This window comes from Equus quagga, chromosome 9 (assembly GCF_021613505.1).
Source record: "Equus quagga isolate Etosha38 chromosome 9, UCLA_HA_Equagga_1.0, whole genome shotgun sequence".
Taxonomy (NCBI): domain Eukaryota; kingdom Metazoa; phylum Chordata; class Mammalia; order Perissodactyla; family Equidae; genus Equus; species Equus quagga.
Window position 1 is genome coordinate 10217544 of NC_060275.1, and position 17042 is coordinate 10234585.

A 17042-nucleotide genomic window follows, 5' to 3' on the forward strand; every position below is an offset into this window, starting at 1 on the left:
CTAGCTACATCACCAAAGATTCTGTTTCAATATATCTGAAATGTGGTACATTAATCTTCATTTTTAGTGAACATCGAGATTATTCAGCTAGTGATATTTCATGCTAACATTGCACTATACGGAAATGGTGCAGAAATCTTATAACGAATAGAGATTTTGGTTAAAATTTAGCAGTGCCTGTCAATACTAGTTAATGTAGACAACATTGCAAAAACTCATTGAATAACCACCACTTGCTGACAATTTATAAATCTGACATTTCTTTAACTTAATTTGAAATATTATTAGAGATTAGCCTAGACATACACAAAGAAATTATGCACTCTTCTTGCTTAGCATTAATTTTTTTCCTCAGTGATCATTTCACTTAAGTTGAACGATGTTATAGAAATGGATTTCATAGAAACAAGTATAATTTTTAAAATGTGCTGAAATTGAATATTAATTTTGACTAAATATTTACCTAAGCATTAAGCAGAGTGTAATAACCCATGTTCAAATGAATAGTAGCTTTGTTATTTTCCTGTTTTCAATATTTTTGAGAGTTGTCCCAGTATACTTTAAATGATATAATTATAAATGATGAATTTGAATATATGGAATCAATTTTCCATTTGTCTTTCAGAAAAACTGAGTGTAAAACCAAAAATAACAAAAAATCCATCTCTTTTATAAAACAATCTCTTGTAGGGATCTTTATTTGAAGGAGAAGATGAGTTCTAACAATCTTCCGTCTGTCCGCTGTTCCCTGCAAAATGGCTTTACAGACTTCTAAACTTATTACCTCTCAAACAGACTACAGGAGTTTAGAAAGAAATCACCTTACTGAATCTGTGTTGTGATATTTTTAAAGATGCTGCTATAGACTGAATGTTTGTGTCCCTCCTAAATTCATGTGTTGAAATCTAATGCCCAGTGTGATGGTATTTGGAGGGGGTGCTTTTGGGAGGTGATTAGGCCATGAAGGTGAAGCCCTGATGAATGCAATTAGTGCCCCGATGAAAGAGACCCCAGGGAACTCCCTTACCCCTCCCATCACGTGTGGACAAGCAAAAAGATGATCTGTGAGCTAAGAAGTAGGCTGTCATCAGCCATCCAACGTGCCAGGGTCTTGCTCTTGGATTTCTCATCTTCCAGAACTGTAAGAAATAAATTTTTCTTGTTTATGAGCCACCAATCTATGGTATTCTGTTATAGCCAATCTAAAATTAGCACTAGTTCCACCAAAATAACACAACTTTTTACACTAAATAGATGATAACCTGTCAAACTAGCCTACCTGATTTCATTACAGTCTACTGCGTAGGCAGGTTTGTGGGTCCCCGGATGTTTTAGCTGATAAAAAACAGACACAACCAACCAAACAAAAACAAAATCTTCCCTTTACTCCTTTTCATGACTGCACTCATTTTTTTATGTTTTATTATCAATCTCAAATGGATGTAAAGACATGGATACAAACAGTTATAACATGCATCTAAAATATAATGACAATGTATTTTTGGCAAGAGAAATGCATTATTTTACATTGTGTAACACTGAACCTACAGGGAAATGCCATCTTAACTTTTAAGTGCTGCTGAGCTTTTCACATACTATGATAAAAGACATTTTAAAAAATTAATAGATTGTAATGACCCTCAGGGTATGCTGTAGTACTCTTGTGTAATTGAGTTAAGTCAAATTCAAGGTAGGAAAACAATGTATATACAGTCCTGATTCTCTTGGCTCTCTCTGCCTGCCTTGCTGTCAGGATTCATTCTTTTCAATCATCACTCAGCTCACCTTATGTCTCAGAAAAGAAAATGTATAATGAGGAACATTTTATTTGGGGGAAAAAAAGGCCTGCAGTGTTGATAGCATCATATTGAGCTCCTGTCTTCTATGCATGAACATCCTCCTTTGGCACTTAGAGTAGAGTTCCATGGTGGGAAGAATAGACTTCAGATCTTTGTAAATTAATCTCAGTGGAGTATTCCAAATTCTGCACTTTCAGGTTTGAAACACAAGTCTGGCAGTCCTATTTCTCCCTGTTTGTAAAACTTAACATTAATTCAAACTGTGTAAAAACCCCAAATAGAAACATCTACATATTTTGCCACCCAAAGATCCTATTTGTCTCTTCTCTGTAAAAGCGTATCTTTACCTTAACAAGAGAATACATTTTTTTCCAGGAGCTAAGCACGTTGGCTTATGTGCCTAGAAGCAGTCTCTGATGCTAACGGTGACAATGCACACATTTTGATTTAACAGAAGAAAACCTTACATCTTACATACATCATATTAAACTCGGGGTACAAATAGTTGAGGAAGTTAGTACCTAGCATATCTCTGAAATACTCATGGAAATTCTAGCAGTAAGCTTATAACAATAATATAATTACAAGGCAATGAAATTCAAAAGAAAAAGATTCATTTTATTATAGCTTTACAGTCATATTACTCCTGGTTTTTGTAAGACTGTATCTCCTTAAGAATATAGAATATCACTTTTAATTATAATAGATTAATTTGGGCTGCAAAAGTAGCTTTTTATTTAACCAGAAGTAAAATTAGTTTGTCTAATATGTTTATCAGACTTCAGGTCTCAGGACCTTTGACTTTGCAATACGTTTTCCTCGACTTCGCTCCTACCTGCCACTCCCTTCACATCAAGAGCAACCTGTTTGTTCTTCAAGTAGAGTCATCGCTGTTTTAGCCAATAGGAGACTTGGCGAGACTATGGAGTGAGCATTTCTTTCCTGATACTTACTGTGTTTTAACACTACATAGACAATTTACGTAAAATATAGTGGTATATCATAGGATATGCCTGTTCTATTATTTTTATTATAAATTTATTCTTACAGAAGAATCAACATTAGCAATAATATATTTCTAGTTGAGGTAGATATAATAATTTTCTTCATACAACTTTTTATTTTTCTCTTTATTCCTGCATTCAAAACAATGACAAAAAACTACAAAAATTAAATTTTAGGGATAAATGCTGTATCATTCTTACTGTAAATTAGTCAATATGATAAAGTGTATAAAACATCCTTTTGTGAGAAGAGATTATAGCTGGAGCCTTAATATTCATACTAGAAATTAAAGAACAAACCTGACAGGATACACTTCATGGTACACAATAGTTGAATGAGTCATTCCGCCTTAGTAAATAGATGTGTCCCTTATCAGTATCCTTGAAAAGTTTATTTGGGAGAATGTTTTGTGTTTTGTGTAACGTTTTGTGTAAAAGCATTATCTTGAGTTTAAAAACTCTTTTTATTGATTTAATTCATCATGGAAACAAACAAACAAAAAAAAACCCTACCATATTTCTATTCTTTAATTTTACATCAGAGCTAATAACCCAAGGACGGCTTTTAAAATTTCCCAGGAAAGGAGATCATCAGGCTGCGTGTAGGACAAAGCTGCTAAGAAACAGAACCAAACGCCAGCCATTTGTAGTATTATACTACAAAAACAGCAGTTGTGTTCTATATGCATGTTTTTCATAAATATAAATAACTGCATACTTCTAAAATGCAAAGGCAATCAAAGCATTAACAAGTTTCTAAGTGAAAAGAGAGGAATAGAAGTGGGACATGTAAACAGATGGAGTAGAGAGCACAGCTCATTCTGTAATGCAAGTGCAAAGATGAGGCATTTTTGAAGCAAGCCTGGAAAGTTGAGTTAGAATTTGTCTGGTGAAAAATTATGGAGCTTTCCTGGCATACCAACAAGCATGTGGGTGAAGATGTTTGGAAAAGCTCGTCATGTCCAAGAACAGTGAGAATTTCAATGTTTATGATGCTCTCAAAAGTCCAGAAATAGCAAATTAAAACCACCAAATAAGTAAACAGTATTTAGTAAGAGTTTATTGTTCACATATATAAGAACAGTTCACCAACTGGGAGCTTTCAAATTCAAAGACTGATAACTCAGGGGTATGAAGTTACTGGATGCCTTACCTAGGGAAACGAGGACGCTGTCTACCCTTTACAATGATTGGTTATTACAATGGGGTTTCCAGATGGCAGGGGATTGATTAAAATTGATTTCTCATACCATTTTTAGGAAGATGATTTCAATTTATTTTATGATTGTCGGCGACCTTTAAAATTACCTAAGTTCGGGTTCACTTGTCCTTATGAAATAAGATAGATTTAGTTTTGCTTATGTGGCTTAAAGAGTTTTGTCTGCTCAGAGAATTCTGAAGTCTGGTCTCCATTTTGTATTTAATTTTAACAATGCTTAAGGGGTAATCGTATATTGTAGGTTACATCTATATGTTTAATCACTCCAGATGGAGTTATCATAATTATTTTTAGTACACAATAGAACAAAGCATAGATATTTACAGCTTTTGTGATTATTAAACTTAAAATGTAATACATCATTGAAATATGTCTCTTAATAGGATAGACAGACCCCCCATTTACGTATATATGGGTACTATCCTATTATTGACTCTCAGAAGTATGATTTGTTAAATCCTCCAATCTTGCTCCACAACTGCTCGTTTCTAGATATTAAAAAACTATTCTGTGGATTTTCTTCCAAGCGGATGATGCCCTTTCTGCAATTTTTGATGCTGCTCCTCTTACCTTGGTTAATACTTATACAAGCATTGAAACGTGTTCACCGCATAAGAAACCACTAATTGTTAAACACATCCTGATCCCATCACGGGAGATGGGGCCCTCCTTGTCAGCTGGCCAGTAAATGATTCAACCCATAATCTCATCCTAGGACCACTTTAGCTTGGGTTCCCTGAAAGCAGAGTCTGTGATGATGATTTGGGTACACACGGCTCGCCTCAGAAGCTCCCTCCAGAGCTTGGAACACGAATTGCACCAGAGTTGGTCTCACCATGTGACAAGTGGCTGACCTTTTGTTCCTTATGTCAGTTAGTTGAAGGCTGCTCCAGGGTGTGTATGCAATAACCTCCAGACAAAGTGGTTCCAGAAAGAGAGAGCTGAGACCTATTAGCAGCCTATACTGAGAAGAGGTTGGGAATGATGCCCTGGCCCAATAAAATGTATCTAATGGGGCAGCAACAGTGTCCACTGCCATGAATATTTAAATTGTGATTCACAGTGTCATTTATTATTTTTAATAGAGTCCACAGCTGTCCCTATGAATATTTTTGGTACAACAAGAACTGCTGGGCTTTGAAGTATGATATGGCTTCATTTTAAAGTAAAATATGAGAGGAGAAATATCTAACTTTAAGATTAAATATAAAAGAAACATGGGCCAAGAGCTAGACCGTCTGAATGGAGTGATATTACATTGTTGTTGATTCTCCTGAAGTATTTGAGAAAATAAATATTTCAGAAGAAATATTTTAATTTTTCATTATCAGATGTTATAATTTTTCCCCTCTGGATATAAAAATTATACACATTATAATTTTATACTGTGTTTCCCAGATTACCAATTATGTTTGATTATGTTTTTGACTATATTTCTATTAGAATGTTTATTTCTTTTGTATTGATTGTAGAATTTCTTCCTGTATTCTGGGTACTAATACTTTCTTACTTATATGTGCTGAAAACATCATATCTCAGTTCCTGGCTTACTTTTAATTACCTTAAGGGAAATTTTGATAAAGAGAAGCTCTTAATATATTTAAATTTATTATTTTATTAAATTTTTTTATAGTTTTGATTTTCTATCTTAAGAAATATCTCCCTATTCAAATATGAGAACAGCAGTACCCTGTATGTGCTTCCAAATGTTTTGAAGTGTTTTTTGACCTAGAATATTTTTTTGATATGGCATAAAGTGGGAACAAAATGCAAATTATTTTTCCTAGGGAAAATTAGTTATTTCACTATCTTATATTAAGTGGTCCCCTGTTTCATATATCAAATTTCCATTTACATATTGATCTTTTTCTGTACTCTCCAAACTGTTCCAATGTTCAACTTGTTTATCTTCTAATAGTCCTCTTCTCTTAACACAAAGATTATAGAATCTTGGTGTCTGCTGGAAGATTATTGCTTGAAGGTCACATAGATAGTAAAAACCAAAATTGTTGTCAAGGAGGACTGGAAGTGAGGCTCAGTATTAATTAGTCTGACCTCCAAATTCATTGAATGAATCCTCCTTTCATTCAAGCAATGTGTTTTTACCAAAGCCTGGTACAAGAGAGAATGTTTCCATACAGAGGAAAACTCTTAAGAAAGCAAAGAGCAACTGTTCTCTAGGAGAGCCAAGACCTTCTTGGCAAGAAATTGCAACTCTTCAGCTCTTACTTGTATATTGAAAGCAGGGCAGGTCAGAAGCACTACAGGGTCCCAGAGGAGTTTGGAAAGAGTCCACGTTGGGTCGATTTTAGCTCCTGGTCCAAGGGCAGAAGAGGCAATTCAAAGCATCATAGTAAATAAAGTTTTCATACCATGCCAAATTTGGCAGGAGGCAATATTTGCCCCCTCTACTCTAAAATGATACCTTGCATTCTGCTGAGTGCCTTTTAGTCTCTAAATGCGGAAAAGGTAGGCGCAATGAAAAATAGTTTAAAAATTATTTCTGATCAGGAATGTGGCTATATCTGCCCTTTTAAATTATGTAATAAATTAGATCGTTCTTTTCAGCATGCTCTAATATCGCCCATTAAATAAGCACAAAACAAAATGTCAGTAAACCAACCAAAGAAATAAGCAACAATAAATTTTTAAAAATCCACTTCTCTTGGCCACATCAACCCCATCCACTGTCCCAATTTCTCTGTCCCTTCTTAGAGAAAGACTTTTAGGGTTGTTCTATACTGGCTGTCTCCTCCTTCCATTCTCCCTTGAATGAATTCCATTCAGGCTTTTCCCTAATACTTCAATAAAAATTACCTAATTGAGGTTACTAATGACCCCCACATTGTCATACCCAATAGTTAATTCTCAGTCTTCATGTTATTCTAGCTTTAAGTTGATGAAGTTGATCACCTTTTCTCCCTGAAATATTTTCTCTACTTTGCTTCTAAGATCCCACATTCTCTTGATTTTATTTTTCTTGCTTCCCCCTTCTTTTCAGTATCTTCATTATAAGATACTCCACTTCTCAAAAGTTTTTCCTTCTTTTTCCTCCCATATTATTTGCTACAAGGTGTATCAGCCAGTCCTATGACATTAAGTGAAATCACTCCTAATGAGAGGAGTGACAGCTGCTCAGAATCTATCCAGGGCCTAATGTAGGAATTTTCATTCATATATTCAGAATCTCCTTTTGTTACTGGATCAAACATGAGTCCCCTTTTTGGCAAGTTAAATCAAACTGTACTAGAAGTAGTTGTCTCACCAAGCAGAAATTTTATTTGTGGCATGCAGCAAAGAAAACGGAGACCATAGGGAAAAATTTCACAAAGCTATGGCTCTCCAAGCACAAGGAGGAGGGTATCTTTGTTTGGGGTGGGGAACGAATATTCAAAGTGGAAGTTTCATCACTGCATGTAGAGGTGGGCATAAGCCTGCAAACGAGTGGTTTGAAATCATGCTTTTACTACATCACGTGATCTAAAAGTGGCTGCTTTGCCCCTCCCAGAGGAGAATTTGCTGTTAATGAGGGCAGGTTACTTTAGTACAACTGTTTGCCTATCCATGCAGGCGTCATTCTTGTGGTTGTGATGTGGGCTAGTCTGATCCTGTTCAGAGCAGCTGGGTCCAGGACAGTTGTCACCTAGAGCTTCTTCCTGGAACATAGCTGAGACTGCATGAGCTCTAGACCCCAAAGTCATTAGAGAAAGGAACACCTGCACCTTTCAAGAAGACAAGAGAATTAGGTCAAACACAAAAAGTTAAAGTTTAGGCAGAACAAGAGAAGCGGGTTAGAGTCCATGACTGGCGACACTTTCCCTTCTTAATCATCATGTTCTTTCCTAGTAACTAAAGTCCTCTAAACATTTCTGTGCAATACATCATTAGAATATATACTTATCTTGTTAATTAATCCTGTATTCATTCAATTTCAATGAAATAATTTACTAGTTATTGTAAAATTAAATTTCTGGAAGTAAATATAAATGAGATATGATGAGTATTATGCAGATTCAGGTAGGTTGAAATTTTGATTACCAAATTAAACTATTTTTTTTTTTATTAATGCTATGGTAGGTTACAACCTTGTGAGATTTCAGTTGTACATTATTGTTAGTCATGTTGTGGGTACACCTCTTCCCCCTTTGTGCCCTCCCCCCACCCCCCCTTTCCCTGGTAACCACCGATCAGATCTCCTTGTCAATATGTTAACTTCCACCTACGAGTGGAGTCATGTAGAGTTCGTCTTTCTCTGACTGGCTTATTTCGCTTAACATAATACCCTCGAGGTCCATCCACGTTGCTGCGAATGGGCCAATTTTGTCTTTTTTTATGGCTGAGTAGTATTCCATTGTGTATATATACCATATCTTCTCTATCCAATCATCAGTTTCTGGGCATGTAGGTTGGTTCCACGTCTTGGCTATTGTAAATAATGCTGCGATGAACATAGGTGTGCAAGGGACTCTTGGGATTTCTGATTTCAGGTTCTTAGGATAGATACCCAGTAATGGGATGGCTGGGTCATAGGGTATTTCTATTTTTAACTTTTTGAGAAATCTCCATACTGTTTTCCATAGTGGCTGTACCAGTTTGCATTCCCACCAACAGTGTATGAGGGTTCCTTTTTCTCCACAATGTCTCCAACATTTGCCATTCTTGGTTTTGGATGTTTTTGCCAATCTAACGGGTGTAAGGTGATATCTTAGTGTAGTTTTGATTTGCATTTCCCTGATGATTAGCGATGATGAACATCTTTTCATGTGTCTATTGGCCATATTTATATCTTCTTTTGAGAAATGTCTGTTCATGTCCTCTGCCCATTTTTTGATCGGGTTGTTTGTTTTTTTTGTTGTTAAGCCGTGTGAGTTCTTTGTATATTATGGAGATTAACCCTTTGTCAGATAAGTGGCTTGTAAATATTTTTTCCCAATTAGTGAGCTGTTTTTTTGTTTCAATCCTGTTTTCCCTTGTCTTGAAGAAGCTCTTTAGTCTGATGAAGTCCCATTTGTTTATTCTTTCTATTGTTTCCCCCAACTGAGGAGTTATAGTGTCCAAAAAGATTCTTTTGAAACTGATGTCAAAGGGTGTACTGCCTATATTCTCTTCTAGAAGACTTATTGTTTCAGGCCTAACCTTTAGGTCTTTGATCCATTTTGAGTTTATTTTGGTGTGTGGTGAAAAAGAATGGTCAATTTTCAATCTTTTGCATGTGGCTGTCCAGTTTTCCCAGCACCATTTGTTGAAGAGACTTTCTTTTCTCCATTGTAGGGCCTCTGCTCCTTTGTCGAAGATTAGCTGTCCATAGATGTATGGTTTTATCTCTGGGCTTTCAATTCTGTTCCATTGATCTGTGGACCTGTTTTTGTACCAGTACCATGCTGTTTTGATCACTGTAGCTTTGTAGTATGTTTTGAAATCGGGGATTGTGATTCCTCTGGCTTTGTTTTTCTTGCTCAGGATTGCTTTAGCAATTCACGGTCTTTTGTTGCCCCATGTGAATTTTAGGATTCTTTGTTCAATTTCTGTAAAGAATGTTCTTGGGATTCTGATTGGGATAGCATTGAATCTGTAGATTGCTTTAGGTAGTATGGACATTTTAACTATGTTTATTCTTCCAATCCATGTGCATGGAATGTCTTTCCATCTCTTTATGTCATCGTCAATTTCTTTCAAGAAAGTCTTGTAGTTTTCATTGTATAGATCCTTCACTTCCTTGGTTAAGTTTATCCCAAGGTATTTTATTCTTTTCGTTGCAATTGTGAATGGGATTGAGTTCTTTAGTTCTTTTTCTGTTAGTTGTTGATTTTATACCCTGCTACTTTGCTGTAGTTGTTGATTATTTCTAATAGTTTTTCTATGGATTCTTTGGGGTTTTCTATATATAAGATCATGTGGTCTGCAAACAGCGAGAGTTTTACTTCTTCATTACCTATTTGGATTCCTTTTATTTCTTTTTCCTGCTGAATTGCTCTGGCCAACACCTCCAGTACTATGTTGAATAGGAGTGGTGGAAGTGGGCACCCTTGTCTTTTTCCTGTCCTCAGAGGGATGGCTTTCAGTTTTTGACCATTGAGTAAGATGTTGGCTGTGGGTTTGTCATATATGGCCTTTATTATGTTGAGGTACTTTCCTTCTATACCCATTTTATTGAGGGTTTTTATCATAAATGTGTGTTGGATCTTGTCGAATGCTTTCTCTACATCTATTGAGATGATCATATGGCTTTTGTTTTTCATTTTGTTGATGTAGTGTATCACATTGATTGACTTGCAGATGTTGAACCATCCCTGTGTCCCTGGTATAAATCCCACTTGATCATGGTGTATAATCTTTTTGATGTATTGCTGTATTCGGTTTGCCAGAATTTTGTTGAGGATTTTTGCAGCTATGTTCATCAGTGATATCGGCCTGTAGTTCTCCTTCTTTGTGTTGTCCTTATCAGGTTTGGGGATCAGAGTGATGTTGGCTTCATAGAATGTGTTAGAGAGTACTCCATCTTCCTCAATTTTCTGGAATAGTTTGAGAAGAATAGGTATTAAGTCTTCTTTGAATGTTTGGTAGAATTCTCCAGAGAAGCCGTCTGGTCCTGGACTCTTATTTTTGGGGAGGTTTTTGATTACCGTTTTTATTTCCTTACTTGTGATTGGCCTATTCAGATTCTCCATTTCTTCCTGATTCAGTTTGGGGAGGTTGTAGGAGTCTAGGAAGTTGTCTATTTCTTCTAGGTTGTTCAATTTGTTGGCATATAGTTTTTCACAGTACTCTGTTATGATCCCTTGTATTTCATTGTTATCTGTTGTGATTTCTCCTCTCTCATTCCTAATTTTATTTATTTGAGATTTCTCTCTTCTTTTCTTGGTGAGTCTGGCTAAAGGTTTGTCGATTTTGTTAATTTTTTCAAAGAACCAACTCTTTGTTTCATTGATCCTTTCTACTGTCTTTTTTGTTTCAATATCGTTTATTTCTGCTCTTATTTTTATTATTTCCCTCCTTCTACTGACTCTGGGCTTTGTTTGTTCTTCTTTTTCTAGTTCTGTTAGGTGTCATTTGAGGTTGCTTATGTGAGCTTTTTCTTGCTTAGTGAGGTGAGCCTGTATTGCGCTAAATTTCCCTCTTAGGACTGCTTTTGCTGCATCCCAAATGATTTGGTATGTCGTGTTCTCATTTTCATTTGTCTCCAGATAATATCTGATTTCTTCTTTAATTTCTTCAATAATCCATGGTTTGTTCAGAAGCGTGTTGTTTAGTCTCCACATTTTTGCACCTTTCTCTGCTTTTTTCTTGTTGTTGATTTCTAGTTTCATAGCATTATGATCCGAAAAGATGCTTGGTGTTATTTCAACTCTCTTGTATTTATTGATGCTTGCTTTGTTTCCCAAAATATGGTCAATCCTTGAGAATGTTCCATGTGCACTTGAGAAGAATGTGTAACCTGCTGTTTTTGGATGAAGTGTTCTATATATATCTATTAAGTCCATCTGGTCTAATTTTTCATTTAATTCTATTATTTCCTTGTTGATTTTCTGTTTGGATGTTCTGTCCATTGGTGTTAATGGTGTGTTGAGGTCCCCTACTATTATTGTATTGTTGTTGATGTCTTCTTTTAGTTCTGTTAAGATTTGCTTTACAAATTTTGGTGCTCCTGTGTTGGGTGCGTATATATTTATAAGTGTTATGTCTTCTTGGTGGAGAGTCCCTTTTATCACTATATACTGTCCCTCTTTGTCTTTCTTTATCTGTTTTGCTTTGAAGTCTACCTTGTGTGATATTACTATAGTGACACCTGCTTTCTTTTGTTCATTATTAGCTTGGAGTATTGTTCTCCATCCCTTCACTCTGAGTCTGTGTTTGTCTTTGGGGCTGAGGTGTGTTTCCTGGAGGCAGCATATTGTTGGGTCTTATTCTTTGATCCATCCTGCCACTCTGTGTCTTTTGATTGGGGAGTTCAATCCATTTACATTTAGAGTGATTATTGAGATGTGGGGGCCTACCACTGCCATTTTATGTCTTGTTTTCCGGTTTTCTTCAATTTCCTTTGTTTCTCGTCCCATGGGTTAATCTGTTCTGATGAAGAGCTGCTACTCTCTGTTGTTGTCCTTCTACTTATCTCCTCTGCTCTTGGTTTTGTAGCCCCTTTCCTTTTTTAGATTTTTCAGGAATGAGGGTTTTCCTGAGGATTTCCTGAAGAGGAGGTTTTGTGGCAATGAACTCCCTTAATTTTTGTTTATCTGGGAAAGTTTTTATTTCTCCATCGTATTTGAAGGATATTTTCGCTGGGTAGAGAATTCTCGGCTGTAGATTTTTGTCCTTCAGATTTTTGAATATATCATTCCACTCTCTTCTAGCCTGTAAAGTTTCTGCTGAGAAATCTGCTGATAACCTGATGGGGTTCCTTTGTAGGTTAGTTTCTTCTGCCTGGCTGTCCTTAGTATTTTCTCCTTGTCGTTGACTTTTGCTAGCTTCACTACTATACGCCGTGGGGTTGGTCTTCTTGCATTGATAAAGTTTGGAGATCTATTGGCTTCTGTCACCTGAAGATCCATCTCTCTCACCAGATTTGGGAAGTTCTCAGCCATTATTTCTTTGAATAGGCTTTCTGCCCGTTTCTCCTTCTCTTCTCCCTCTGGAATACCTATAATCCTTACGTTGCATCTCCTAATTGTGTCTGATAATTCTCGGAGAGTTTCTTCATTTCTTTTTAGTCTTACTTCTCTCTCCTCCTCTGCCTGCAACATTTCTATATTCCCATCTTCCAAATTGCTAATTCTTTCCCCCATATTATCTGCCCTACTGTTCAGTGCATCTAGATTTTTCTTAATCTCCTCTATTGTGTTCTTCATTTCCAGTATTTCTGTTTGGTTCTTCCTTATAGTATCAAACTCTTTTGTGACATAGCTCCTGAACTCATTGAGTTGTCTATCTGAATTCTCTCTTAACTCATTGAGTATTTTAATAATGGCTGTTTTGAAGTCATCGTCATTTAGGTTATATATTTCATTTTCTTTGGGATTGTTTTCTGTGTATTTGTTATTTTCCTTCTGTTCTGGAGATTTAATGTATTTTTTCATATTGCTTGATTTTGTAGATTTGTGCCTCCACATAGAGATAGAGTTTAGTTGCTCCTTCCACTTGTTTTTGCTGGTGTGGTGGGGGAGCAGCTGTTTATACTGCACCAACCGGGAACCCTATCCGCAGTTGCTAACTGGGCCTGGGCCCCTCCTTGTAGTCACAGTGGTCCTGTGGATTCCCTCTTCTGCCATGGGGGCCATCACGGGGGGGCTTCAGGCTGCTGGTGACTACTGTTGCAGCCCACCTAGACGTGCTCCCTCCTTGGGGTCTGCAGTGGTGTTATGGGCTTTTCTAGTGGCCAGGGGCAGGATCACTTATATTTGCCGTTCCATCACTGTCGGCACCCACAAAACCTCACTTGTCCACTATAGGTCGCAGCAGAGCTATTGGCATCTTCTACAGTCTGTGGTTAGCTCACCTAGCTATGCTACTTTTGTCCCAGGGTCTTCCAGCCTTGTGGCTGCCAGATGGGTGCTCTCTACTAGTGCTGTGCAGAGGCTTTTGCTGAGGCTGCTGTGAGCCTGTAGGGTTTCCCCCTAGGCTATGGAGCTGGGTCTCTGGAACTCCACGCAGCCCCAGTCCTGTTCCCCAGGAACTCAGGGAGTCCTTTGCCCTGTCTGGGGGATAGCTGGAGATCCTGATTTCAGTGGTAGCTGGTCGGCTGCTGCCCTGCCTGATATTCTCCTCTCCGGGACCCTCCCAGTGTTGTGGATGCTGGGAGGAGCCCCTCCGCTAATGGCAGATGGAGAGTTTTGTCTGCTGCCCTGGTGGAACTCTGGAGCTTCCCCCACCCCAGGCTGCAGAGCCGGCCGCTGGAGCTCCACTCAGCCCCAGTCCTCTCTGAGATCTCCGGTAATCCCTTGCCCTGCCAGGCGGGCAACAGCAGCTGGGGGTCACCGCACCCTCTGGGATTCTTTCCGGGGCTTTCCAGGAGTTGTGAATGCTGGGCGTGGCCCCTCTGCTAATGGCAGACAGAGAGTTTTGTCTGCTGCCTGGGCGGAACTCTGGAGCTTCCCCCCCGGGCCGCGGAGCCAGCCGCTGGATCTCCACCCAGCCCCAGTCCTCTCTGAGATTTCTGGCAATCCCTTGCCCGGCCGTGCAGGCAGTGGCAGCCGGGGGGCCGCTGTGCCCTCTGTGATTCTCTCTGGGACCCTCCGGGTGCTGTGAACACCAGGCGGAATCTCCCTGCCAATGGCAGGGCGAAACTCTCCCCACGGGCTCAGGTGTGTAACTGGATTTTCCCTCTGTGTTTAGGAGTAATTGCGGGGGGTTTAGGTAGGGCTCTGGTCACCTGTTTCCACCATCGCTCCTCTGGTGTGCGCTCACTCCTGCCCTAGGTGTGTGTTGATCTTCTGGGGGCATCCGTTGGAAGAAAGCTGCTTGCAGGTACTAGGCTGTTCCTTCGGGGTCAGAGAGTTTTCACCTATCTCCACTTCCTCCCGGAGGGAAGTCCGTCTGCCTTCCAATGTATAGTTGCGTGGGTCTCTCCGACATCCTGAGATGCTATCTGGATATCCTTTGTTAAGTGATGAGTGTCCAAATAATTGTAAACTCGAAGGGGGAGAGACAAAGAGGACTACTCACGGTGTCATCTTGGATCTTCCTCCAAAATTAAACTATTTTTAACAATCATATTGCTCTGAATATGAAAAAAAACTTTCAAAAAACATTCTTCAATTATATGGAAAACTCAGTGTATGATTAATATGCACTGTAAGCATGTGATAATTTCATATGTAAAATTTGGAATTGCAAGCATAGTATTTCCATTATCCAGGACTCATTTTTGAAACTAATGTCCAGTGGTTCTTGAATAGCATTCTAAATTATTCAGCAAATCACCAATAAAAAGATAGAAGATAACTTCATAGACATAAATTGTAAATTTATGATATTTCAAATATGCAGTGGTTGCCTTATATAGGAAAATTTAATGTTAATACATTTAAACAAAAATAGAGTTATTTCCATGCATATAAATCGACAAATTACTTTTTGACACTTCTAATTTACAGCAGTCTTGGTATAAAAGTGAGAAATGTGAATGTCTCTTTCTTCCTATTCTTGAATCTACATAAAGATTAATCTCCCTGCTAAGTAAAGTGGAGTTATCAATCATTCATGCCTCTAAATGTCAGATACTAAAAACACACTATGCAATGTGATTTTATTCTTTTGTTGCTTAAAATAAAATGAATTTCATCTCCTTGAAAAAAGAATAAAAATAAAATATTTTTAAATAGCACTCATTTTACAAAAAGGACTTAAGAATAGGAAAATTCCTAATATAATAAAGTAACTCTTTACCCAAAAAATAAAGATTTATAGAAAGATTCAGACATAGATTAACCCTATTTAGATGATGTTCTCTTATATAAAATAAAGTTTGAATTTGATGGTAAGGTTAATTGCACATCTTGGTTGATCATCCTCTGTAATTGTCCATTTACTTTTGTTTATATTATAATAACATTTATATATTTAGCTCTCTGTTTTTACCTGTGAATAGGATTTGGCAAATATTTTATTGCTTCTGTAACTAGTGATGCTGGCTAGTTTTTTTGGATGTTTTAAGTAACTAAAAAGGAGTTCAGGGGTTTAGCATTTTACCAATGTGTCAGTTCAAGAAACTGCCTCTTCTTTGTCCTCGTGGAATTCTGTTAGTGGGGAACTATACTTTGAGGAGACAAAAATGTCAAGATCTTGACTATTTATGGCTTTTAAGGAGGCCATGGCACTCTTCACTAGAAAACAATAGTTTGCTAAATTTGACGATTTTAACATGAGTAATTGTATCCTCTTTTAATTTTTTTTTATCAGCCTCAATATTATATTATTTAGTTACCACCAGTTTTCATGTAAGGATAACCTTATATAACCTACGCCTAATATTTTCCACATTTCAGTTGTCTAAAATAGATTGATGAGGTTTAAGGCTAATTGGAGTTCAGTCATATTAAACCTTATTTTTATTATTTTTATATTTCATGGTAAATAGAAAATATCTGAATACAGTATAATCTTGTATATCTAGATGCTTCATGTCTGGATTCCATCTGAAATCGGAAAATCTTGATTGACAGCTTGAAAGCTTTCTGATTCACAATAGAATGAGCAAAGGTCCAATGCAGGTCTGTTGTTTGTAGGTTGACACACTGGCATCAAACCTGGATATTAGACAAGAGCAATAAGCACTTAACTCCTGTGAGAATGGACAGCCAATAAGGCAAAATAATATGAATAAATTATTAATCCAGGAAAAAATGGAACCAGAAAGAATGCATTTATCTGGTAATAAAGGTCTACTCTTTAAGCTAAACTAATACAGCCAGGCATGCAAATAAGATCTGATTGTCAGTCCTGAAAAAAAATAAAACATATGTCTATACCTCATGCATTTTTCCTTATTGATGCCATTATATTATCTAATTGATCATCACCATAGAGTTCTTGGGTTAAGACTTTGAAATTATTGGAGTATTATTTTAAAAGAAGGGAAGCTATTTGTAATGAGGCCCACAGTTAAAGTCTATGCTTTGGCTGTGTCACTGGTTGCTTGGGAATAATTTACTGGAATCTGCCTGAGTAAGGACCCCGATAAATCTCCTCATTTATGATCTCACTTTAACCTCGTAGTAGCCCATCAAGACAGAATCTGATATTTATATTTTTCAGATAAGGGACTATTTGTTGTTAAATTAAATAACTTACCTCTAAACTGGAAAATCTCGGAAACAATATCACTAAAAATAGTTAACAGCTACATTGTTATTAATATTACCTTTGTTACAACATAGAAAATGTCAGAGAAGAGCTTCCACTCCGTTCTGCTCATCTTTTCTGCCAGGAGGCATCAAGCTTGACACTAGCCTGCCTGTTCCACATCTGCTCCACAGGCTTCTCGGTCAACCTGAAGATTTTGGATTCCGAACCACTCCTCTCCGTCTG